Source organism: Wyeomyia smithii, chromosome 1, assembly GCF_029784165.1.
Source record: "Wyeomyia smithii strain HCP4-BCI-WySm-NY-G18 chromosome 1, ASM2978416v1, whole genome shotgun sequence".
Classification (NCBI taxonomy): domain Eukaryota; kingdom Metazoa; phylum Arthropoda; class Insecta; order Diptera; family Culicidae; genus Wyeomyia; species Wyeomyia smithii.
The window spans coordinates 2,001,167-2,026,793 of NC_073694.1; the positions used below are offsets into that span (position 1 = coordinate 2,001,167).

The following is a 25,627-nucleotide window of genomic DNA, read 5'->3' on the forward strand; positions in this document are numbered from 1 at the left end:
AAACGCCTTCTAAAGGCCAGAAAACGCCAAAAAAGAAAATGATCCCAAATTGAGCTCAGAATCGCCAAAAACGCCTTCTAAAGGCCAGAAAAGGCCAAAAAAGAAAATGATCCCAAATTGAGCTCAGAATCACCAAAAACGCCTTCTAAAGGCCAGAAAAGGCCAAAAAAGAAAATGATCCCAAATTGAGCTCAGAATCGCCGAAAACGCCTTCTAAAGGCCGAAAAAGAAAATAATCCCAAATTGAGCTCAGAATCGCCGAAAACGCCTTCAAAAGGCCAGAAATCGTCAAAAAAGAAAATGATCCCAAATTGAGCTCAGAATCGCCAAAAACGCCTTTTAAAGGCCAGAAATCGCCAAGAAAGAAAATGATCCCAAATTGAGCTCAGAATCGCCAAAAACGCCTTTTAAAGGCCAGAAATCCCCAAAAAAGAAAATGATCCCAAATTGAGCTCAGAATCGCCGAAAACGCCTTCTAAAGGCCAGGAATCGCCAAAAAAGAATATGATCTCAAATTAAGCTCAGAATCGCCGAAATCGCCTCTATAGGCCAGAAAACGCCAAAAGAGAAAATGATCCCAAATTGAGCTCAGAATCGCCGAAAACGCTTTCTAAAGGCCAGAAAACGCCAAAAAAGAAAATGATCCCAAATTGAGCTCAGAATCACCAAAAACGCCTTCTAAAGGCCAGAAATCGCCAAAAAAGAAAATGATCCCAAATTGAGCTCAGAATCGCCGAAAACGCCTTCAAAAGGCCAGAAAACGCTAAAAAAGAAAATGATCCCAAATTGAGCTCAGAAGCGCCAAAAACGCCTTCTAAAGGCCAGAAATCGCCAAAAAAAAAAATGATCCCAAATTGAGCTCAGAATCGCCGAAAACGCCTTCTAAAGGCCAGAAATCGCCAAAAAAGAAAATGATCCCAAATTGAGCTCAGAATCGCCGAAAACGCCTTCTAAAGGCCAGAAAAGGCCGAAAAAGAAAATGATCCCAAATTGAGCTCAGAATCGCCGAAAACGCCTTCTAAAGGCCAGAAATCGCCAAAAAAGAAAATGATCTCAAATTAAGCTCAGAATCGCCGAAATCGCCTCTAAAGGCCATTAAACGCCAAAAGAGAAAATGATCCCAAATTGAGCTCAGAATCGCCGAAAACGCTTTCTAAAGGCCAGAAAACGCCAAAAAAGAAAATGATCCCAAATTGAGCTCAGAATCACCAAAAACGCCTTCTAAAGGCCAGAAAAGGCCAAAAAAGGAAATGATCCCAAATTGAGCTCAGAAGCGCCAAAAACGCCTTCAAAAGGCCAGAAAACGCCAAAAAAAGAAAATGATCCCAAATTGAGCTCAGAAGCGCCAAAAACGCCTTCTAAAGGCCAGAAAAGGCCGAAAAAGAAAATGATCCCAAATTGAGCTCAGAATCACCAAAAACGCCTTCTAAAGGCCAGAAAAGGCCAAAAAAGAAAATGATCCCAAATTGAGCTCAGAATCGCCGAAAACGCCTTCTAAAGGCCAGAAATCGCCAAAAAAGAAAATGATCCCAAATTGAGCTCAGAATTGCCGAAATCGCCTCTAAAGGCCAGAAAACGCCAAAAGAGAAAATGATCCCAAATTGAGCTCAGAATCGCCGAAAACGCTTTCTAAAGGCCAGAAAACGCCAAAAAAGAAAATGATCCCAAATTGAGCTCAGAATCACCAAAAACGCCTTCTAAAGGCCAGAAAAGGCCAAAAAAAAATGATCCCAAATTGAGCTCAGAATCGCCGAAAACGCCTTCTAAAGGCCAGAAAAGGCCAAGAAAGAAAATGATCCCAAATTGAGCTCAGAATCGCCGAAAACGCTTTCTAAAGGCCAGAAAAGGCCAAAAAAGAAAATGATCCCAAATTGAGCTCAGAATCGCCAAAAACGCCTTCTAAAGGCCAGAAATCGCCAAAAAAGAAAATGATCCCAAATTGAGCTCAGAATCGCCAAAAACGCCTTTTAAAGGCCAGAAATCGCTAAAAAAGAAAATGATCCCAAATTGAGCTCAAAATCGCCGAAAACGCCTTCTAAAGGCCAGAAAACGCCAAAATAGAAAATGATCCCAAATTGAGCTCAGAAGCGCCAAAAACGCCTTCAAAAGGCCAGAAAACGCCAAAAAAGAAAATGATCCCAAATTGAGCTCAGAAGCGCCAAAAACGCCTTCTAAAGGCCAGAAAAGGCCAAAAAAGAAAATGATCCCAAATTGAGCTCAGAATCACCAAAAACGCCTTCTAAAGGCCAGAAAAGGCCAAAAAAGAAAATGATCCCAAATTGAGCTCAGAATCGCCGAAAACGCCTTCTAAAGGCCGAAAAAGAAAATAATCCCAAATTGAGCTCAGAATCGCCGAAAACGCCTTCAAAAGGCCAGAAATCGTCAAAAAAGAAAATGATCCCAAATTGAGCTCAGAATCGCCAAAAACGCCTTTTAAAGGCCAGAAATCGCCAAGAAAGAAAATGATCCCAAATGAAGCTCAGAATCGCCAAAAACGCCTTCTAAAGGCCAGAAAAGGCCAAAAAAAAATGATCCCAAATTGAGCTCAGAATCGCCGAAAACGCCTTCTAAAGGCCAGAAAAGGCCAAGAAAGAAAATGATCCCAAATTGAGCTCAGAATCGCCGAAAACGCTTTCTAAAGGCCAGAAAAGGCCAAAAAAGAAAATGATCCCAAATTGAGCTCAGAATCGCCAAAAACGCCTTCTAAAGGCCAGAAATCGCCAAAAAAGAAAATGATCCCAAATTGAGCTCAGAATCGCCGAAAACGCCTTCAAAAGGCCAGAAAACGCCAAAAAAGAAAATGATCCCAAATTGAGCTCAGAAGCGCCAAAAACGCCTTCTAAAGGCCAGAAATCGCCAAAAAAAAAATGATCCCAAATTGAGCTCAGAATCGCCGAAAACGCCTTCTAAAGGCCAGAAATCGCCAAAAAAGAAAATGATCCCAAATTGAGCTCAGAATCGCCGAAAACGCCTTCTAAAGGCCAGAAAAGGCCGAAAAAGAAAATGATCCCAAATTGAGCTCAGAATCGCCGAAAACGCCTTCTAAAGGCCAGAAATCGCCAAAAAAGAAAATGATCTCAAATTAAGCTCAGAATCGCCGAAATCGCCTCTAAAGGCCATTAAACGCCAAAAGAGAAAATGATCCCAAATTGAGCTCAGAATCGCCGAAAACGCTTTCTAAAGGCCAGAAAACGCCAAAAAAGAAAATGATCCCAAATTGAGCTCAGAATCACCAAAAACGCCTTCTAAAGGCCAGAAATCGCCAAAAAAGAAAATGATCCCAAATTGAGCTCAGAATCGCCGAAATCGCCTCAAAAGGCCAGAAAACGCCAAAAGAGAAAATGATCCCAAATTGAGCTCAGAATCGCCGAAAACGCTTTCTAAAGGCCAGAAAACGCCAAAAAAGAAAATGATCCCAAATTGAGCTCAGAATCACCAAAAACGCCTTCTAAAGGCCAGAAAAGGCCAAAAAAAAATGATCCCAAATTGAGCTCAGAATCGCCGAAAACGCCTTCTAAAGGCCAGAAAAGGCCAAGAAAGAAAATGATCCCAAATTGAGCTCAGAATCGCCGAAAACGCTTTCTAAAGGCCAGAAAAGGCCAAAAAAGAAAATGATCCCAAATTGAGCTCAGAATCGCCAAAAACGCCTTCTAAAGGCCAGAAATCGCCAAAAAAGAAAATGATCTCAAATTAAGCTCAGAATCGCCGAAATCGCCTCTAAAGGCCATTAAACGCCAAAAGAGAAAATGATCCCAAATTGAGCTCAGAATCGCCGAAAACGCCTTCTAAAGGCCAGAAAAGGCCGAAAAAGAAAATGATCCCAAATTGAGCTCAGAATCGCCGAAAACGCCTTCTAAAGGCCAGAAATCGCCAAAAAAGAAAATGATCTCAAATTAAGCTCAGAATCGCCGAAATCGCCTCTAAAGGCCATTAAACGCCAAAAGAGAAAATGATCCCAAATTGAGCTCAGAATCGCCGAAAACGCTTTCTAAAGGCCAGAAAACGCCAAAAAAGAAAATGATCCCAAATTGAGCTCAGAATCACCAAAAACGCCTTCTAAAGGCCAGAAAAGGCCAAAAAAGGAAATGATCCCAAATTGAGCTCAGAAGCGCCAAAAACGCCTTCAAAAGGCCAGAAAACGCCAAAAAAAGAAAATGATCCCAAATTGAGCTCAGAAGCGCCAAAAACGCCTTCTAAAGGCCAGAAATCGCCAACAAAGAAAATGATCCCAAATTGAGCTCAGAATCACCAAAAACGCCTTCTAAAGGCCAGAAATCGCCAAAAAAGAAAATGATCCCAAATTGAGCTCAGAATCGCCGAAATCGCCTCAAAAGGCCAGAAAACGCCAAAAGAGAAAATGATCCCAAATTGAGCTCAGAATCGCCGAAAACGCCTTCTAAAGGCCAGAAAAGGCCGAAAAAGAAAATGATCCCAAATTGAGCTCAGAATCGCCGAAAACGCTTTCTAAAGGCCAGAAAACGCCAAAAAAGAAAATGATCCCAAATTGAGCTCAGAATCACCAAAAACGCCTTCTAAAGGCCAGAAAAGGCCAAAAAAAAATGATCCCAAATTGAGCTCAGAATCGCCGAAAACGCCTTCTAAAGGCCAGAAAAGGCCAAGAAAGAAAATGATCCCAAATTGAGCTCAGAATCGCCAAAAACGCCTTCTAAAGGCCAGAAATCGCCAAAAAAGAAAATGATCCCAAATTGAGCTCAGAATCGCCAAAAACGCCTTCTAAAGGCCAGAAATCGCTAAAAAAGAAAATGATCCCAAATTGAGCTCAAAATCGCCGAAAACGCCTTCTAAAGGCCAGAAAACGCCAAAATAGAAAATGATCCCAAATTGAGCTCAGAAGCGCCAAAAACGCCTTCAAAAGGCCAAAAAACGCCAAAAAAGAAAATGATCCCAAATTGAGCTCAGAATCACCAAAAACGCCTTCTAAAGGCCAGAAAAGGCCAAAAAAAAATGATCCCAAATTGAGCTCAGAATCGCCGAAAACGCCTTCTAAAGGCCAGAAAAGGCCAAGAAAGAAAATGATCCCAAATTGAGCTCAGAATCGCCAAAAACGCCTTCTAAAGGCCAGAAAAGGCCAAAAAGAAAATGATCCCAAATTGAGCTCAGAATCACCAAAAACGCCTTCTAAAGGCCAGAAAAGGCCAAAAAAGAAAATGATCCCTAATTGAGCTCAGAATCGCCGAAAACGCCTTCTAAAGGCCGAAAAAGAAAATAATCCCAAATTGAGCTCAGAATCGCCGAAAACGCCTTCAAAAGGCCAGAAATCGTCAAAAAAGAAAATGATCCCAAATTGAGCTCAGAATCGCCAAAACGCCTTTTAAAGGCCAGAAATCGCCAAGAAAGAAAATGATCCCAAATTGAGCTCAGAATCGCCAAAAACGCCTTTTTAAGGCCAGAAATCCCCAAAAAAGAAAATGATCCCAAATTGAGCTCAGAATCGCCGAAAACGCCTTCTAAAGGCCAGAAATCGCCAAAAAAGAAAATGATCCCAAATTGAGCTCAGAATCGCCGAAAACGCTTTCTAAAGGCCAGAAAACGCCAAAAAAGAAAATGATCCCAAATTGAGCTCAGAATCACCAAAAACGCCTTCTAAAGGCCAGAAAAGGCCAAAAAAGAAAATGATCCCAAATTGAGCTCAGAATCGCCGAAAACGCCTTCTAAAGGCCAGAAATCGCCAAAAAAGAAAATGATCCCAAATTGAGCTCAGAATCGCCGGAAACGCCTTCTAAAGGTCAGAAATCGCCAAAAAAGAAAATGATCCCAAATTGAGCTCAGAATCGCCGGAAACGCCTTCTAAAGGCCAGAAAACGCCAAAAAAGAAAATGATCCCAAATTGAGCTCAGAATCGCCAAAAACGCCTTCTAAAGGCCAGAAATCGCCAAGAAAGAAAATGATCCCAAATTGAGCTCAGAATCACCAAAAACGCCTTCTAAAGGCCAGAAAACGCCAAAAAAGAAAATGATCCCAAATTGAGCTCAGAATCGCCAAAAACGCCTTCTAAAGGCCAGAAAAGGCCAAAAAAGAAAATGATCCCAAGTTGAGCTCAAAATCGCCAAAAACGCCTTCTAAAGGCCAGAAAAAGCCAAAAAAGAAGATGATCCCAAATTGAGCTCAGAATCACCAAAAACGCCTTCTAAAGGCCAGAAAACGCCAAAAACGAAAATGATCCCAAATTGAGCTCAGAATCGCCAAAAACGCCTTCTAAAGGCCAGAAAAGGCCAAAAAAGAAAATGATCCCAAATTGAGCTCAGAATCGCCAAAAACGCCTTCTAAAGGCCAGAAAAGGCCAAAAAAGAAAATGATCCCAAATTGAGCTCAGAATCACCAAAAACGCCTTCTAAAGGCCAGAAATCGCCAAAAAAGAAAATGATCCCAAATTGAGCTCAGAATCACCAAAAACGCCTTCTAAAGGCCAGAAATCGCTAAAAAAGAAAATGATCCCAAATTGAGCTCAAAATCGCCGCAAACGCCTTCTAAAGGCCAGAAAACGCCAAAATAGAAAATGATCCCAAATTGAGCTCAGAAGCGCCAAAAACGCCTTGTAAAGGCCAGAAATCGCCAAAAAAGAAAATGATCCCAAATTGAGCTCAGAATCGCCGAAAACGCTTTCTAAAGGCCAGAAAAGGCCAAAAAAGAAAATGATCCCAAATTGAGCTCAGAATCGCCAAAAACGCCTTTTAAAGGCCAGAAATCGCCAAAAAAGAAAATGATCCCAAATTGAGCTCAGAATCGCCAGAAACGCCTTCTAAAGGCCAGAAAAGGCCAAAAAAGAAAATGATCCCAAATTGAGCTCAAAATCGCCGAAACGCCTTCTAAAGGCCAGAAAACGCTAAAATAGAAAATGATCCCAAATTGTGCTCAGAAGCGCCAAAAACGCCTTGTAAAGGCCAGAAATCGCCAAAAAAGAAAATGATCCCAAATTGAGCTCAGAATCGCCAAAAACGCCTTCTAGAGGCCAGAAAACGCTAAGAAAGAAAATGATCCCAAATTGAGCTCAGAATCACCAAAAACGCCTTCTAAAGGCCAGAAAAGGCCAAAAAAGAAAATGATCCCAAATTGAGCTCAGAATCGCCGAAAACGCCTTCTAAAGGCCAGAAAAGGCCAAAAAAGAAAATGATCCCAAATTGAGCTCAGAATCGCCAAAAACGCCTTTTAAAGGCCAGAAATCGCCAAAAAAGAAAATGATCCCAAATTGAGCACAGAATCGCCGAAAACGCCTTTTAAAGGCCAGAAATCGCCAAAAAAGAAAATAATCCCAAATTGAGCTCAGAATCGCCGAAAACGCCTTCTAAAGGCCAGAAATCGCCAAAAAAGAAAATGATTCCAAATTGAGCTCAGAATCGCCAAAAACGCCTTTTAAAGGCCAGAAATCGCCAAAAAAGAAAATAATCCCAAATTGAGCTCAGAATCGCCGAAAACGCCTTCTAAAGGCCAGAAATCGCCAAAAAAGAAAATGATTCCAGATTGAGCTCAGAATCGCCAAAAACGCCTTCTAAAGGCCAGAAAACGCCAAGAAAGAAAATGATCCCAAATTGAGCTCAGATTCACCAAAAAGCCTTCTAAAGGCCAGAAATCGCTAAAAAAGAAAATGATCCCAAATTGAGCTCAAAATCGCCGAAAACGCCTTCTAAAGGCCAGAAAAGGCCAAGAAAGAAAATGATCCCAAATTGAGCTCAAAATCGCCGAAAACGCTTTCTAGAGGCCAGAAAACGCCAAAAAAGAAAATGATCTCAAGTTGAGCTCAGAATCGCCGAAAACGCCTTCTAAAGGCCAGAAAACGCCAAAAAAGAAAATGATCCCAAATTGAGCTCAAAATCGCCAAAAACGCCTTTTAAAGGCCAGAAAACGCCAAAAAAGAAAATGATCCCAAATTGAGCTCAGAATCGCCAAAAACGCCTTTTAAAGGCCAGAAAACGCCAAAAAAGAAAATGATCCCAAATTGAGCTCAGAATCGCCGAAAACGCCTTCTAAAGGCCAGAAAAGGCCGATAAAGAAAATGATCCCAAATTGAGCTTTGAATCGCCAAAAACGCCTTCTAAAGGCCAGAAATCGCCAACAAAGAAAATGATCCCAAATTGAGCTCAGAATCGCCGAAAACGCTTTCTAAAGGCCAGAAAACGCCAAAAAAGAAAATGATCCCAAATTGAGCTCAGAATCGCCGAAAACGCTTTCTAAAGGCCAAAAAAGAAAATGATCCCAAATTGAGCTCAGAATCCAAATGTTGCTTCACATAATTTATGATGTTAAAGATTGGTTTATGAATTTTAGCGATTACCGAGCTAAATTTTCCAGTGAGCGGATTAGCGATTAGCTTTGATCATCGACGTGTAGAGGTAGATTCATACAGATCTGTTTCGTATGTATTTTTGGTTGAGGGTAGAGGAATGTTTTGTTCATGCGAATGCGTTACTTAGCACATTTTTAGATTATTTTTAGAGTTTTTGTTTTTTGTTTCGTAGAACATTGGACTTTGTTCGCGTAGGTCTTATTTGACAATGTTCAACTAAGAGGTAAGGCCCCTTAAGGCTGGCTGACTAGAGATTGATTTGCTACTATTGCAAGTTACGTCAAACCGGTGAATAACAATAAGCGTATAGCAAAATTATTAAGAGTCTAAACTCAATTCATTCATCCACAACAACAAAACATAAAACAGTAAAATTGCTATATGAGTTCTAAAAATTCAACTGATAAAATACAAATTAAACTAATAAGTCGGTAAATCACTAAAGCTTCAGCTCTTCGTAGCTTTCAAAATTTATACCTATAATATAATCAATTATCGACCCGCAACATCTAACAGATGTATCCCAGGGTCTCCCTTTCCTACTAAAATTTCCCATCTCACGTAACATTTATGGGGGCACGCAGAGTTCTCTGCGGTTCTCTTAAGTAAATGTTGGACTAACATTCCTTTTCCGTTCCCCAACAGTTGCAAGGACGTGGCCAGGGCGGTAACAATTATCTGAAGACATCTGACCTTTGTTTAGCAACGTTTGATTAGATTCCAAATTTTATGTTGCTGCTCACAAACGAGGGTAATTTGTTCTCGTAAACATAGTATTGTTGCTGACTCCATCTACGAAGTTGTGCAGCTGTTTATGCTATGCTATGCTATTAGCATCGCTAATCACCGATTTAGCGAATGAGCGGAAAGATGCCCACCACTGTATAAAAATCATTTCAAGATCATTTAATTACAGCAATTACAATCAATATTGGTCTTTTTTGGACGTCTGTCTGTAAAACTACCTTTTCAAAATAAATGCGTGGTGTGAGCCCGACTGAATATTGTTGCTTGAAATAAGGATAAGGGTTGGAAATTCTCTGCCATTTAGCCTTTTGAAATATTTCTTCAAGAAATAGAAATATTTCAAATGATAACTTGCCAGAGATGCCAGAATGTCCATCTTTAACTACTGTGAAGCACGAGAAGAGTCACATTGTATAAAAAAAACCTCAAACATCATATACTCGAACTGTAGTTTTGAATTTCATTGCACCAATTCCCGGTCCTAGTTTGTAAAGTCTCCAAAAATCCAAAACTGAAGTAAAAATTTCGAAATATTGCACAAGTAGAACTTCAAGGCTGAAGCTTTGAGGACTACACACTTAATTTATCTCGGCAAACTTCCCAACAGCTGATCGAGCTCGGCAAATTTATTTTGCAAATGTCAGCAATACATTTCGACGAACTTTTAGCAAATTTATTGATTCACCGTAAACCAGCAAGTATTGATGTTTCATTTACCGATGTTCTTGAAAACTTTGCCGAAAATTCGTAGAGTATTATGCTGAATTTATCAGCTGTTGAGTTTCTGGCAATAAAATCTAAGTGTTGCCCAAATTCTGTGAAGTGTCTAGACTCAAGTTGAGTTATAAGTCTTTCGTTTGGAATCTCAAGTCTTAATTATCAAGTTCAAAGGTCCGTTGTTTAATAGCATTCTTCAAATCCCAAGTTTTATGCTCCAAGACTCGAAAGTTCAAAATATCAAACCCAATGAACCCAAGTTCATGTAAAAATTCTCATCAGTCAAATATCATAAAGGTTTAGTTTTGAATTACAATATTCAATTAGAAAGTCGAGATTTTACCTTTGATTCCGAGATTTGATTATTGACTGCGGTTTTCTTCTGGTTGTGTTACGTTAGCCTAATAATCGATTTGGCAACCCGTTCACATTTTGTTTTGCAGCTGCGTGTGTCCCGTGCACGTTTGACGTTTCGTCACTTTGCTTTGTGTGAGCGAGCGTGTATCCGATACACAAATCCACGAGCGTCGCGAGTGATAAGCATGCAGATTTACAGCGGCGCTGGCCGTATACGCACAAGTATGGGTAAGATTGCAGAAGAAAACACAAACACAACCGCAAATCATCACCGTCTGTGTTGTGTGTTGGTGTCATCGCCATTCAACCAGCCACTCTAGCCATCCAGAGCCACTAGCGATTGAGTCAAAGGCGAACGACGAGACGAGTGAGAAATTCTGTTCGCAGTCGGAGTCTTTGCAAACAACAAGCTGGAAAATCGTGCGGAAAATCCGTGAAATCGTGCACAGTGCGAAGCAAGGCGTGGGCCAATTTTTACGGTCCGAGTGTGGCGCTCGATCCGCGAATCGTCGTAGGTATGTCCTCGGTCGCGAAGTGATAATTCCCCCTGATCGAAGGTTTCCATTTTGCCTCCTGTGTGAAACATGCGAAAAACATGACATTCTCCAGCCCAGTCTGGCCTGGCCTGTGACGGTGCAGTTTGATGAGAGTCGCGAAGTGAGATCTTTTTTTTCTCGTCTTTTGTTGGTGCGTAAAAGGTGTCTGTCTGGTGGTTTTCCATCCATTTTTCTGGCCATTCCTGAACTAGTCGGGTGGATAATTGTTTTGCATTGAAGTGTGAAAAAGTGTTTTTCTATCTGCGTGTCAAAGTGTCACTTTTCTGAAGAAGGAAGGGACAACACCTTCTCCCCAGAGCCAGCGCCGCTGCCAGTCCTCTACGACAACGTCTTGGTTTTTTGGGTAGCGGCCTGCGCCATAGAGCTGACGACAATTTGGTGGTGTTTCTTACTGTGCGTGAAGTTTTGATCCGGAACAAGCGAGGAAATTTCATTGAGGAAAGAACTCACAGAAAAAGAAATAAGTTGTGAAATTATCCACTATCAAAAAGTGCAAAAAGTTGCGGTCGCTACTTTTTCATCCATTCGTCGTCATCATCGAGAGCAGAGGAAATTCCTTGCCACAGTCGAGCGAGGTGAAAGGAATCCTGGTCTTTCCCATGACTGGAAATGGAAAAGCAGTTTTCCGACTGCCGGGCTGCCGCTGCTGCTGCAAAACATGGCTGGGAACACCGAAGGCACAAAGAGGCACGAGGGAGGGACTTGTTTATTGATTTTCCTATGCTGTTTTTCCTTCTCTCCCGGTGCCGATTGCGAACTGCGTCCGAGTTTCGCACAGTTTGCAAACTGTCCACACCGGGTGTGGGAAGGTTTTCGGTTTTTTGTTCTGTGTACGCAACAATCTATCGAGGGTTACTCTCTTTTTGCTCGATTACAACTTTTACCAGAAAATCTGCTGCTGGAAGATTGATTCAAAATCGATAGTTGGATTACCTCTTCGGAAATGGTTTTGTTACAATTTATTGAAATGTTAGAGCTCATCAATGATTCAACCTAGAACAAACAGACTAAATATTTATCATCCCCTGAAAACGATATCCTTTGTTAACCGGCTTACTGCGCCTTAGATTGCAGTCACTGGCTTGGCGAAAGCTTTTACCATCAACCCAAACGTCTGCTGGGAGATTTAATTTGTATCTATAAGCTCCTGGCAAAAGATGAATCTTGTACTCGTAAGAGCTCGGCAGAGGCCATAAGCCGAATAAATTCTGCTTGCTTTATGTTGTAAAGTATAATGGAATATGAAATAATATTTCAAAAGTCACCCCATGTCGCATCGCTGCATGCATTTTTAACACAGGACGAGCTTTTTGTTTATGATAATGCGATCAGTCTGGGAAAATAAATTTGAGGCTGTACAGTGGAAAGAATATTGCTGATTTTTTTTTACAATTATTGAACAACTTTGATATGTAATCTTTAGGTTTACATAAATCACGACCAAACCAAGATTAGTCCTAAGTTACAAGTATTTATGGTGAGTATTAGTCTTAAGCAGTGAGTCTCAAGTTTAAGATGCCTTAAGCCTCCCGATTAAATTCGAACCCAGAATTCACGTTTAAAATCTTTTGATCGATAAAATTCAAAAAACCTTAATGTTTGAATCCTTATCTTCAAAGACTTAGATCCGAAGTTTTGAAAACAAATGAAAAGTCTCCAGACACCCTTAGGCATTCCCCACTTTTCAAGGTCAGAATCTCATCTTTATAATGCATAGATTTAAAAAAAAGCCCGAATATAAAATTCTAAAGGTCGAGTTTCATGTTCACTTGACTTGGCAAGACTTCACACCTTGGAAATTCCATAGAACATGGTTCGAACGATTATATTTCCAGTTTCAATCTCTAATACTAGTATTCATAGCCCATGTTTCAAGGTTTTGGTAACGAATCTAAAGATGAAAGTTTTTTGTGCCAAGTTCCAAGTCTCAGATTTTACTATATCAGCCAAGTCTTCCTGGCTGTATTTCAAGACCTATGTTTTAAATCAGAAGTCTACGGGTCGAGAACTGGGTACAAATCTTCAAATTCTCCCTCAGATTAAGTATCAAGCTCATTCAATCAAAGGTTCCAAGTTAACTTATCATGTAGAGTGAGCGCTGATCGAAAATCCAGTTTTCATTTCTCATGTTCTAAGATCAATGCTCAAAAACGGAACTTACGGATTTGAACGGATTTGAAGGCCAAAGAAGTCATGAGGACAACATCTACTCAAAGCAGTTTTCAATCCACAGTCGAACTCTAGAGACTAGCTCTTGAACTATACTATTTTATCCACATTTTTTGTTCTAGATTCCTGGAGGTAATCTCAAAGATAGTGATGAACGTTTCAAAATCTCAACTAAATTTAGAGATTCCAATTTTGAGCTTTTAATCTCCAGCCAAAAGTTTCAAGATTAAAATTCTGAATCATTTTATTTTGAGTCCCAAGTCTGAAGTAAAACCCGCTAGCAAGCCTCAAATATTCGAATTAGAAATCGCATGGTATAAATTTTCAAGGTCTCAATGAATCTGAATCTCAGATGAATGGTTCCGTTTCCTAAATCTCGTGCCAAAAAATCTAAATCTTTTAATTTAAATCTCAACTCCCAAGAAATAAGATTTGGGACATCATTTCTCATTCTACATTTCGAGCTTCAAATCTCAATTCCCAAGTACAAATCAAGGGACTCGAATTTAAAATCTCAATGTCTTAATTTTCAAGTCCCGAGTTAAAAGCGTCAAATTTAATGTGACTTAGAGCCATCGTTGCCAGGTAAATTTTTAAAAATCTGGAAACAGCAAAAGCCGTCATCCATAAGTTATGTAAGGACTTCCGAAATTTTCTACCCTCCCTCCCCCTATGAAGTAAAGTACATAATCATTCAGTAACGGTGAATTCACTGCTTTGTCAAGGTTTGGCTGTTAAGATCACAGAGAGAAATAATTTACCTAATTTTAGTTTTTTTAACTTTTGTTATATTTTTTTAGTTTTTCAAAAATTTTTAATCTTACGTAAGATTCTCTTGAGTCCTCCTCTCACCCTTTGTAAGCATTCGTAAGAAATTTGTCCTATTGTTCAATGTCTAGTGCAATGGGGTAAAAAAAAAATTTAACACGAGTATTGTTTACTAGATTTACACTATGCTTGCAAAATGATAAAACATTTCTCTGATGGGAAGCTCATCTATCGCGATAAGGGCGATAAGAGTCGCAATTTTTCACTGTCAGTGATAGATTCTCAGTTAAAACTAAAAACTACGAATAACAGTTTCAACACGGGCGAGGTGAAGGTGAAATTAATGTCAGCATAACTGTGATTTCGCACACGTCCTGTTACTTTAACCCTGTCCCGGCGTAGAGAAATTAGTTTTTACCACAGAAAATGTCCTTCAAACTCTTATTATTCAGCAACCACATATACAATTGGTACAAACTCTATTGCATATTGAGGATCTCTCTGTTCTCTAACCGTATTGAATAGTTTCATCGTTAAAAATTTCAAACATAGTTGTTAAACTGTAACCAAAGTTTAGATGTCAGGTGATGTCATATGTCATCACACGCGGGGAATGGGTTAACGATGTTTATGCGATTGAAGATGAAAATGCTTATCTATTTCATCGACTTCATACAACGGATTGCCTCAGGTCTAATGATTGAGACAAATCATTTATTTCACTGACATGATTTTCACTGATACTTAACACGCATAACGATCAGTTTGAAGAGAGTGAGAATGAAATTTCTGTTGTATCATTTTTATTTTTCAGTTTCGAAGTTTCGCTACACTGCTCTAAAGTATACCCAGTCTTGGTATATAAAGAAGGGCCTCAGCATTAATTCAAAAGCATTAAAGCATTAAAGCAAAAGCTTAATCGTACCGTTCACTATAAAAAGGAAATTCAACCTAAAAAACTCAAGTTTTTTATAAGAGTAGGAATTCTGTTAAGTGAACAGTTGATGCCAAATTGAACTAGAATGCACATCTTGACTATGCAATCAACGAAGCAGTCAGTGCCTTATGGTAGTGCTTCAAGACCGTTGGAAAGAGGTAGGGTTTGGGACCAAAAATGGTGATGTGGATATTCATTTCGATTATACGCCCAAAACCAAAGAGGCTACCACTAGAAAAAATCTAGATAAAGTTCGACGACTTGAGTGCATTGCTATGGTAGGATCAACTAGAAGCACAGAAGAATGCACGGAGGCTCAAAAGAACAAAAACCATTTTGCCAGATGATCTTGGGAGTCACCTGAGTGTACTGAATCTTTTCAAAGGCCTAGTGATGAGTGTGAATGGACACTGGATGGCGTGTCAGAAAAACTTTAACATTTTCTACAAAGTACGCGAAATGTCGCGTACAACCTGGGAAATCGTAGTTCCAGACGTTCGTCCTGACTCAACGATAGTTTTCACAGACGGCTCAAAAATACAAAAACTGGTGCAGGAATCTTTGGCCCCGGAATTAATATTTCTGTGACAACAGGGTTTTCAAGCAGAGATTTTTGCAATGTTTGAATAGCAAATAAAAATATGCAAATATTTGCTTTTACTCTGACAGTCAGTACATCCGAGATTGTCTAGGAATATAATCTCACATTGCGAACTCAAACGAACTCAGGTAATTTACCCTGAGTTCCAGGACATTGGGGCATTGGTAGAAATGAAAAGGCAGACGAATTTGGGAAACAAGAATATAACTAACAGTTTATTGGCCCAGAACCTTTCTGTGCAATATCAAACTGTGCAGTAAAAATGGAACTTAAGGTGAAACTCCGTGCTCGAATTTTGTCTAAATTTTACAAGGTAATTTTCTCGAAAATCATTAAGATTACAAGTGTAAAACTTTGATCGATTGTTTGCACTACCAACGCATGCATAGAGTAGCAATTCGGGCCCTATTCATCAAATGGAAGCTGAGATTTTTACGCTCAAAATCGTCAAGTGATATGAAACCTAACCTGAAAATTGTACAAAATAAAGCCACCGTCCCGTTTCACCTTAAACGTTGCACATCATATTGCATCACGAAAAAAACGCTGTATAAAACTGCCTAGTAACCAAAAATATAACCCATTAGTAAGCTTTCGGCTTATTTATTTCATTCAACTTCAATGCCATAACCGTACGCTCGCACCTTACGCTTAACTTCACTCATTTGATTTTGTACAATCTCTGACTGCAGCTTTCTATGTGCGAAAACCCACCGCTACTTCATGTCCTCAGATTTGACCTCCATAGTGCCTGCTTCATGATAGCCCAGTATTTTTCTATAGGCCCCTAGTTTCGGTGCTTTAACAGGGTTCATGTTCTTGGGTACGAAAGTGATTGGCTTCGTACCACTCCAAGACATAATTTGAAAAAGCTAGACCCGACTAGAAGATAGAAGGTCCCTCGCGTCGCTTCAGCAGAGAAAGCAGACGCTTCTGTAGACATTCCTTGATGTAGATCTCCGCGTTTACAGTCCCGGTAGTCACGAACGGTGCCACATGAGCAGATTGGTATTTCTTGGAAAACTTTGAGAGTTTCTGCCTACTTACTTCTTCCGGAATCTCAAGCTTACCCGTGACTTTCCAATCGCATTTTACCATTCGTCACGATTTGGAACTTTCTGCACTTTATATCTATGAAGCCCTTCCCGGTCAACTACAGCGGATTACGACAATCGAAAAGATTCATAGAGCCAAATCGTGAGCCTCGTGCTGCTCAGGTTAAATAAGAAAGACCTGAGGACATTCACAGATCGAATTACAGGGCACTGTCCGAGTAAGTATCATCTAAAGAAGACAGGCAAACTTGATGATGATAAATGTCGCCTTTGTGGCAACGAAAGCGAAACATCAGAACATCTACGCTGCGAATGCGAATTGCGTATCTTCGGTAAGGGACACATAGAACCTACCGAAATTTGAAGGAAAAGTCCCGGGGAGCTAATAAACTTCACACGAATTGCGTTGCCCAACTGCGATAAATGTGCAATGTAGCAAGGACATCAACTCGCCAAATAGTGATGAACCTGCTCGTACGCACTTACAGTAAGTTGAAGCACACCACAATAGATCAAAAAATGGTCGAAGTGGTTCAGCATTCTACAAGAGAAAAATGTTTGATCACACGACCTACCGTTGACTGCATGATTCCGAATTGTTTTCCGATGTCCCAAAGAGAGCGTTGACGATTTTACGGGTGCTTGCGCAAAATCAATTTGAGAAGCTGCTTTTCGATTTTTGTTCTCAAATTTTACTAACGGACCTCAAACCTCAAAGTTTAAGTTTCATATATCGAGTGAAAGCTTCAGTTGAAGTTCTTATGAATGAAGTCAAGTAATTACCACCAAGGCTACGTGTCAGGTCGAAATTTTCGACTGAAAAGTCCCAAGTGTTAAGTTCCAAGGATCTTATATCATGTTTAGTAATAATATCAGATCTCAAAATTGCACGTAACATTGAAAAGCTTTCAATCAAAAATACGATCGCAAGTCTATAAGACCAAATTCTAGAAATCTAATTTATTGAAACCTAAAACCAGATTTCTGGATTCTGGACTGAAAACTCCAATAGATAGCATCAAATCTCAACGAGAAAATCCAAAATCTCAAGTCCTCTGTTTGCGATTTTGTTCATAAAGCATCATCGCTCAAATCCAAAGCAGTCTTTTTTTCCCAAATCTCAAATCCAAGTACCGAACTGTAAGACTTACACACTTAGATTTTATTGCCGAGAACTCAACAGCTGATAAATTCAGCGAGCTGTTTTACAAGTTTTCGGTAGCATTTTCTTGAACTTCGGCAGGCGAGATGTCATTACTTGCTGGTTCACGGTAAATCGATATGTTTGCTGAATGTTCGTCGAAATATATTGCTGATTTATTGTTGAAAAGTTGGCCGAGCTCGATCAGCTGTTTGGAAGTTTGCCGAGATGAATTAAGTGTGTAAGGCCTGTTATCTTAGATTCAACGTTCCAAGTGTCGAATCGTAGAGCTTGGGACAATTTATTCGGTCAAATTTCGAGCCACACATTGATTACAAATCTCAAGCTGATAGTTTTAAAATCGAGTTCCGAAGCCAATTTCTGAGTCGATAATACAGCACATACGAAGAAAGACACTTGCTTGAATAACACCAACCTTTAGAAATTGTCAAATCTTTTACCGTTTATTTCAAATTCAGAAACAGAAATTAGCAACTTTCTCAAATATCAAATCGTAAATATCAAATTCAAAATAATAGAAAGTCCTACGACTCAAAGGCCAATACTTACACTTTGGTTTCTGGTCCAAAGTTTCATGTCGAATTTCTCAAGTTAAAAATCAACTCGTAAGTCCAGATCTTCAAAGGCAAAGCTTGGAATGTTTTAAGGCTTAAGAAACTAAAGTGAACTAAGTTCATTCAATTTCAAAAAGCTCTGAGAGCTCAACAAAAGCACTCTTTGTACTAACACCGGCCTAGTAACGGGCCATCGTCCGAGCAGATATCTTTTAAAAAACATCAGTTGAATTCAGAACGATATCTGTCAAAAGTGAAACATCGGAGCATTTGCTGCGCAGTTGTGGTGCATTATTCAAACGCAGATCAAAGTTTCTTGACAGAGGCTGTTTACAGCACTAAGAGATTTGGTCTTTGTATCCAAAAAGGTGATTATTTTCATGCAGGTACCTAATCACCCTACGATAGTCGTCATTGTATTTGCAAGGGAGACGTATAGTAGACAAGGATATAATACAAAAGTTTACATCGATGGACAATGTAATTCTAATAGCTTAACGAAAAAACAGATCCTAATTTCAACTCCTAAATGTCTTAATGTAACGTCAAGTCAGGGGCGACTCGTGGCTGTTAAACCTACCTGTTCAACTAGAAATTTTGAAAATTAGAGTTTGGGGAAGTAATTACAATTTTATCCGCGAATAAAAGCAAGTAATTCCCTTTGTTACTATTTAAGAATAAAACTAAAAAATAAGAAAATAAGAGCATGAATTTGGATTTTAGGTTCATTTTTTGCCTGTCCCCATGTGCATTGCACAGGTTGCACCTATGGACGAGTCGCCCCTGCGTCAAGTATTGAATCCTAAATCCGAATTCAATTTTTGAACCTTAGATTTAAGTCTCAAGTTCCCAAATCAATTCTCAAGTCCTCCGTTCGAAGTCCTCAAGTACTCCGTATAAAGTATTATGTGAAGTCTTTTTGGTCTGACACTTAGCTCCAAATTTTGAGATCCAAATATCATTCGGACGTCCTTGAAATTCACGTTAAAAAGTCTAAGGGTTGAACTTCGAGGCTAAAACTTAGAATAACAAACTTAAAACTAAAGCTAATATATCATTGGCTTGATATCAAATCTTGCCTCCTAGTCACGAGGATTTATGGTTAGGTAACCAAACCGGAACCATTTTTGAAGCTCTTTAGTCGCGGGGTTTATCAGCAAAACGATGTGATGAAGCTGGTTTGGAATGGCATTTAAAATTAAAGAGCCCTGTGAGTATTTCACGGAAGTAAGCAAAGCAAAGCCTTGGTGCTACATTTCTATTCGGAACTCGATTTTCTGTTTATTATACACGGACTTCGAAGTTAACTTTTCAGTGTACAGGACAGTTGCGAGGCTAGCGCTACGATCCTACTGACACTCACAGTCTTCTCCCGTATCTCGGGAGCAGCTGTAAGATGTATGTTTCACGGAAGTATTGAGGCTATTTTTCTATTACCGTATCAAAGAGATTTGTTTTCTTATTGTTGAAAATAATTCACGATTCATTTTCATGAATTTTTTCTTCAAACTGTTGTTTTTGCGCGCGTACGAGGGTAGTTCTTGAAGTTTTCTTTTTGTTTTTGCTCGCTGCATTTTCCAGTAAAAAGTGTTGAGCGTCTTCAAATAGCCAGTTTGTCACAATGATACCTAGCAAAATTTAAGCCGCGTTCATTCCAGAAAACTGATGCTATCTCCTCGTGAGCGGATGGAATTATCTTCGCCTTTTTCATGGTGCTTTCATGTCTTATGGGAAGTGCTACATTCAAGTTTCAATCTTCAATCCAGGATCATCCAGCCTTATTTTGTGGTCTTCACAACTATTAGGCTTTCGTTTAATATCTGCCACGCAATATTTTACTGTCCCAAGTAAAGAAGTTAGACTTCTCATTTAAGGGTTTGGAATCGCAGGACTATGACTGTGTCTTCCAATATTCAAATTTTTCTACTCCCTTAATCGGAGCTTCACGTATGACAAGGGGGTCGTGAATCTCATGTAGGGAATTTCATTCTATTATATACCTCTGTGAAAGCGAATTTGCAACCCTTCTGCAGCTTGATTGACAAATTAGACATAAAGGAAGATATGAGACTGACAAACATAGACTCGTATTACAAAACTTGTATCTGGAATAGGGCGGCAAAGCAGATTTTTTTGCCACTACCTCTTCGTACCGACGTTGGGTGATTTACGCGCCTGCAGCCTTCCTTGGATGTGGTTGCCATTTCTCAGGTTCCCTCTGCGGAATTGATTCCCCGTTATCCGTTGATACCATGTAAGACCACTAAACTACCTTCAATAGTTGATAGAGCATATATTTTTTTAGGAAGAGTCTGCCTAATTTGGTATTCGCCTCTGAGCAGATATTTGAAAGATCACAGAGAAAGATTGGTTTGACTAATATTTGCACAGGTTCCGCGAGGTCTCTGCATTTCGCATGTATTAGCTCTAGATTTACCACAGTTTTCGAAGTTATTAGTAAAATGATCTTGTAAATTAACTTGTGGTAATTATCTTAACGTGATACCGAATGTAACTTTTTTCTCAACTTTGTTTTTTTTTTATATGAGCAAAGCTCTCTTCTACAAAGTTGTATTAATTAGGGACTTCATGTTTATCATACAAAGTTGTTCAAAATTTTATTTTTTTGTATGAAAGATGAAAGGCTTGCGAAGAAAATTAAGCCTAAATCATAACTCGCAACTTTGCCCGTGACCAAAAGAGAAGGAGATTTATATTAGGGTACGAAATTACTTCGGCAGCTTTCTTGCAGCATCTTAATGTGAAAACTCCCACTCTTGCAAAAAAACCTGGCCCAGATTATGTGAACATATGCTTTTTATCTCATTTATCACTGCACTTGCCACCGCAATTTTTTTTTAATGAAGTCGAAGCTAGAAGCAGAGTAGCGAAAAACTGAAAAATCAGGGAATGACAGGGATTTATTTTCCGATCAGAAAAATCAGGGAATATCAGAAAAACAAAATCAAAACAAAATAACCAGAAAAACGGCTCTTTGGCGCAAAAACTGATTTTTTTTCTAGCATAAAAGGCTAGTTCGGGGCCGCTACCCTTCAGTTTTATATCTGATCAAATACTTTTTCCACTGAGATTTCAGAGCTGCGTTCATTTATGCTGTACTTGTTTGTGCCGAATGCTGACAAATATCAGGGAAAATGATGTTTTATTTCCGGGAGTATCAGGAAAAATCTGGGAATTTAATTCTAAAAGTGCCGCCCTGTAGAAGCTTTATCAATTTTCTTTGTGAGGAAATTCTCAAGGTTGTTGTATTCATTGTTTGTATAATATACCAAAAAGTGACGTTCGTCTGGTTTGGAATGACAAGTGGAAAAGTGCCTACGATTATCGGACTATCAACTGCAGATTGTTTCTCTCCATTGTTGTCAAATATGTACCATTTTTTCATGTTTAAGAGCAGTAAATAAAACGAAGAAAGGGTCAATCTCATGTTTCCAAAATGAAGCTTCTTAGTTCATTGATATTGGACAATGCATTATTTCGAAGAAACATCATGATTACACGCTCCAACAGCTTTACAAAACACTCACCGTTGATTTACTTTGTTTTAAAAATAGTAAAATTTATCCCATGGGCATCCCAGAAAACCGATGCCGTGACCTCATCAGTGTATGGAGCTGTGTTAACCTTCTTCATTGCGCTTTCGTCTTGCACGGTCGTACGATAACGAAGCAGAAAAGTTGGAAAACAGTTCAGGCAAGACTATAGACACAAAAACGTCAAGAAAAGGTTCAAAAAAAAAAAAAAAAAAGAATGAGAATGTATAATAAGTGAACCAAATAGTATGAAAATTTAAAACCTAAAATACAAAAAGTTTTTGAAAGAGTAAAAGACGCAAAAATGAGCAAGTCTTTGATAAAAGGTATATAAAAATAACACGAATGCAAAAATAAGATACGTAAGCAATTGGAAAGTCTAGAAATAAGCATAACAAAATCGAAAAGTTGTCCGAATAATAACATTTAAAAAACAGATCAGAGACCCTTTCAGCCAAAACCTGTACCATAAGTAAAAAATACCCATTACTGGATGGAAATTTTTTTGGGATTATACCTCTCAATAGCTTGAGGCGTGTAGAATTACAGTTTTGGAAGCAATTTTTCACAGAGCTTTAAGATTTAAAACTAAACTAACTAAATCTAGAATTGCTAATCATTGGACAGAACAAACAGTGCATAAAGCTATGACAGTGTGACAGTATACTCTGTAACTAAGGTTTTTCTTATTTTTTGAATCGCTACTTTTTTCAAGTTGGCTCGATATTCGGAACTCAGCTGTCCAGTTCTTTTTGGCATTAGGCCAGAAAATACCAGCTATGAAGTTTTGCTCTTTTGTGATTTCTTTCGCCATATTGAATTGTTGCCAAACTGAAGATCACAAGTAAAACAGTATGATTGCAACAATGATTCAAATTCAACTCGTTTGCAGCATTTTTCGGTAGAAATTTGGCGCAACCGATCAAGCAAATCATGATTGATTAGGCTCATTATCTTCTAATCTCATCAGCTCCAATTGACTCCGGCTGTTTCAAAAGCAGACAAAATTCACGTAACCAAAACGAAGAGGCCCGGTATCTACGCAAATCTTCACTCACTCCCCTCTCCCCTCGCCTATATGACTTTGCAGCCTCCATCATCTGGAGCTATGCAATCGCACACAAAAAAAAACTCGTCCAGCCGATTACCAATTACAGAACGAACGCCGGCAATTCACCCATCAGAGCAGAGCATATTTTGCATACCTACATGACGAATCGATATGCGCGCGGGGGCGATTGAAAATAACAACAAAAAATCGGGGTCACAAACCGACTGACTGACTGTGACTGTTGGTTGTTGGCTACTGCATTCCGCTCACACAACCCCTAGTAATCAAATGAAAATTTCCACCAACCCCTCGGGGGTCAGTGACCCGTGATGCAAAACCGGTGTTTGGGGTTCGGAGTTCCTCCCTTGTTTTGGCGCAACACCGAGTGGCACCCAATCTCAGCGTTCCCCCCTTTTTCGCACACATGCAGCAGCAGGACGTGGGGCCCAGCGAAAAGTCGGCGGAAAATCCAATTAATTGATTGATGTCAACTTTTTCTTTGCCCTTCTTATCCATCCTCTCCCTTCCTTTGCTTTTGCAGCACAAAGCCCCAGCGCGAGTGCAGGCAGAATTTTCCAGCCCTGAGAATGACCAGGAGAACCTGAATGCAAATATTTCCAGCGATGATATACGGGAAAAACAAATAAATATAGGAGCCATGGTTTCGAGTTGAAAGCGAGAAAGCAACACAGCAGAAATACTAGAACCATAAACTGCATCGTGGAAAACGATATGCGATGATGAAAAATGGCAAAATAATATTGTAAGTAGAAAGGCGAAAGTTCAACCGAGTGAGTGAACGCACCCTCGCTCACTACTTGCTCCTCCTCGCCGACTCCGGCTCCAGCCAAAGTGGAGGGAAGTGTGTGCGGTTGTGTGTGCATGTGCAGTGATTGAAAGCTTCCTTTTGAAAGCAACCGACCGACCAACCGACCGGCAAAGCAGCGCGCAGTGCAAAAAGGAAAAAGTGTTCTCCAAGAGTCCTAAGTGTTGCTGTTCTTGTTGCTGCGCCTGCTGCTGTTGTTGTTGTCGTCGTCGTCATCGTCCTTATTATTGTCGGTGGTTGCATCAGTGTGGAAAACCTAGAGAAAATCGCTTTCAAAGACGACACCCCGAACAAAAACTCCATACATCATAGTTTAGTAGGTTCGGTACAAACTGTGGGTGTAAGGGAAACTCCATTTTTTCTGTGTGGCCAACTTTCTCCGGTATAGAAGAAGGCGGTGGTAATACAGCGAAGAAAGAATACTGCAAGTTCGGTACCCGACAGGAAGCACCAGTAGAAGTAACAATAGCAACAGCAACAGCCAGTAGTCAAGCCCGGAACGGCGGTTGGCCGGGCGCAACAGGAGGGTGTTGTTGTTAGTGGCAGTGGTGGTGGTGGTGGCAGTGGCAGGAGAGACGAGACAGTGTTTCTGTTGCTGCCCAAGAGTGTCAGCAAGCAAAAGCCAGTCAACCGTATTTGCACAGTGACGGCAACAGCAGAAGCTGCTTGTATCAAAACTACACACCGATAGAGAGAGAGAGAGAGAGAGAGAGAGAGAGAAAACAGCCAGACCAGGAGCAGGGATTCGCGTACCACTACATACACACTTACAACGGGACGACGCAGGGCAACATTTTCCAAAAGGGTAAGTTGGCTCCCTTTTTATCCTCTTTATTATGCTGTCCCATCCCAGTAGCCGTCGCCTGTTTGGGGTGCCTGGGAGGACGGAGAATAGGAAGTAGGAAGTTCCGCGAATAATTGGCGGCGCAGAAAATCTATACCGATACCGACCGGGTTTTCGGTGCCAACCGACACTGTGGGTAACAGCACGCGACAAGAATTTTCAAATTTACGGCGGAAGTTTTCCCGCCCGCGAAAACCGGGGGTGTGTTCATGCCTGACTAGTTCTCGTAAAATATTGTTTCGTGATGTGTGTAGGAAGATTGTAGGAGCGGTATAATTGTGTCGCGAACAGTTCACCCGGAGGGTAATGTTTATGTTGTTGGATTGACCGTTTCGTCGGAAAATGTCACCGCCACCGACGTGGCAGATTCTCAGCATGATGTGCTAGAAAATCAGCGAAGTTTTCTCAACACACTTGTTTACTTCGAAAACTTTGTACTGGAAAGATTCTGTTTGCGAAGTTGAGTCCGAATAATTGCTAAGTTTTAGATGAAAAGTGTGAAGTCTTATAAACACTTTGAATGCTTGAATGGTTTTCAAAATAGCCGGGTTTTAGACCAATTTTCTATAATATAATGTTATATTCTGTATTCAAAACGTTCTTGTTTTTAAGTTTCAATTTTCATTTTCTCGCTCTTTTCTTTTCACATTTTAGTTTCTTACTCGACCTTTGTCTTTCAGTTTTGAATTTTTTTTTCTCTTGATTTCGGCCGAATGGAAGGAGAATATCTAGAAAGAATGTTTCACGTTCCGAATCCAACGGTATTGCTTTCCGAAAATTCTCAAAAATCCGGTGACAATGCAACGCACTTCTTCTAATATCTGTACACCTACGGAGGAAATAGCTATTTAGCCATACCTACCATCTGGTTGGCAGAGGAAATGAGTGGTAGATTTGGTCAATAAATTGAATAGATTTGAGCTACGTCGACGTCACCACCCTTTTTTTAAGTGTTTTTTTACTGCTTAAGCCATTCGTAGCCTTTGATGCCGAGCGCCACAAAATCACATCGAAAGTGTACATGAATCAGAACTATTTCCTGTTTAAAGGTAAGTTTCACAGGCAAACGTTCGGACTAAGTATGGAAAGTAAGCTTTCACCTCTTTTGTCTGATTCATTAATGAGCGATTTCGAAGAAAAACTAGGAAAAGATAATCTTTTTCCTCGTTTCAGGTTACGTTGATGATATTTTCGCAACTTAAAAGAGCGGTATTTGCAACAGATTCTGAAACTTTTTAACTTTCGGCACAGCTCTATTAAGTTTACGGTTGAGAAAGAAATGGATGGTAAAATCCTCTTCCTCGACCTAATAATTATTAGGACATCAACAAACCTACAATAAAGTGGCCATATCGGTGCGAAATACTGCAGAATAACTATCCGCAGTCCCTGCTGACCCCGGACCAAAAAAGTACGGTGCAGGATG

At 39.9% G+C, this 25,627-nt stretch overlaps 1 protein-coding gene across 15 annotated transcripts in view; it reads left to right on the forward strand.

The window, feature by feature from the left end:
• The first annotated feature begins 10,444 nt into the window (after window positions 1–10,444).
• Window positions 10,445–25,627, forward strand: part of LOC129718171 (rho GTPase-activating protein 190) — an 84,091-nt gene continuing 68,908 nt past the window's right edge. For 2 of the 15 annotated variants that reach the window (XM_055668641.1, XM_055668764.1), the window contains exons 1-2: window positions 10,445–10,638; window positions 23,073–24,162. The gene's annotated coding sequence lies outside the window, so the exon portion shown is untranslated. Of the gene's footprint in view, window positions 10,811–10,838; window positions 11,256–23,072; window positions 24,163–25,627 lie in introns of those variants that run through there. The other 13 variants (XM_055668659.1, XM_055668677.1, XM_055668685.1 and 10 more) reach the window with 13 other exon arrangements.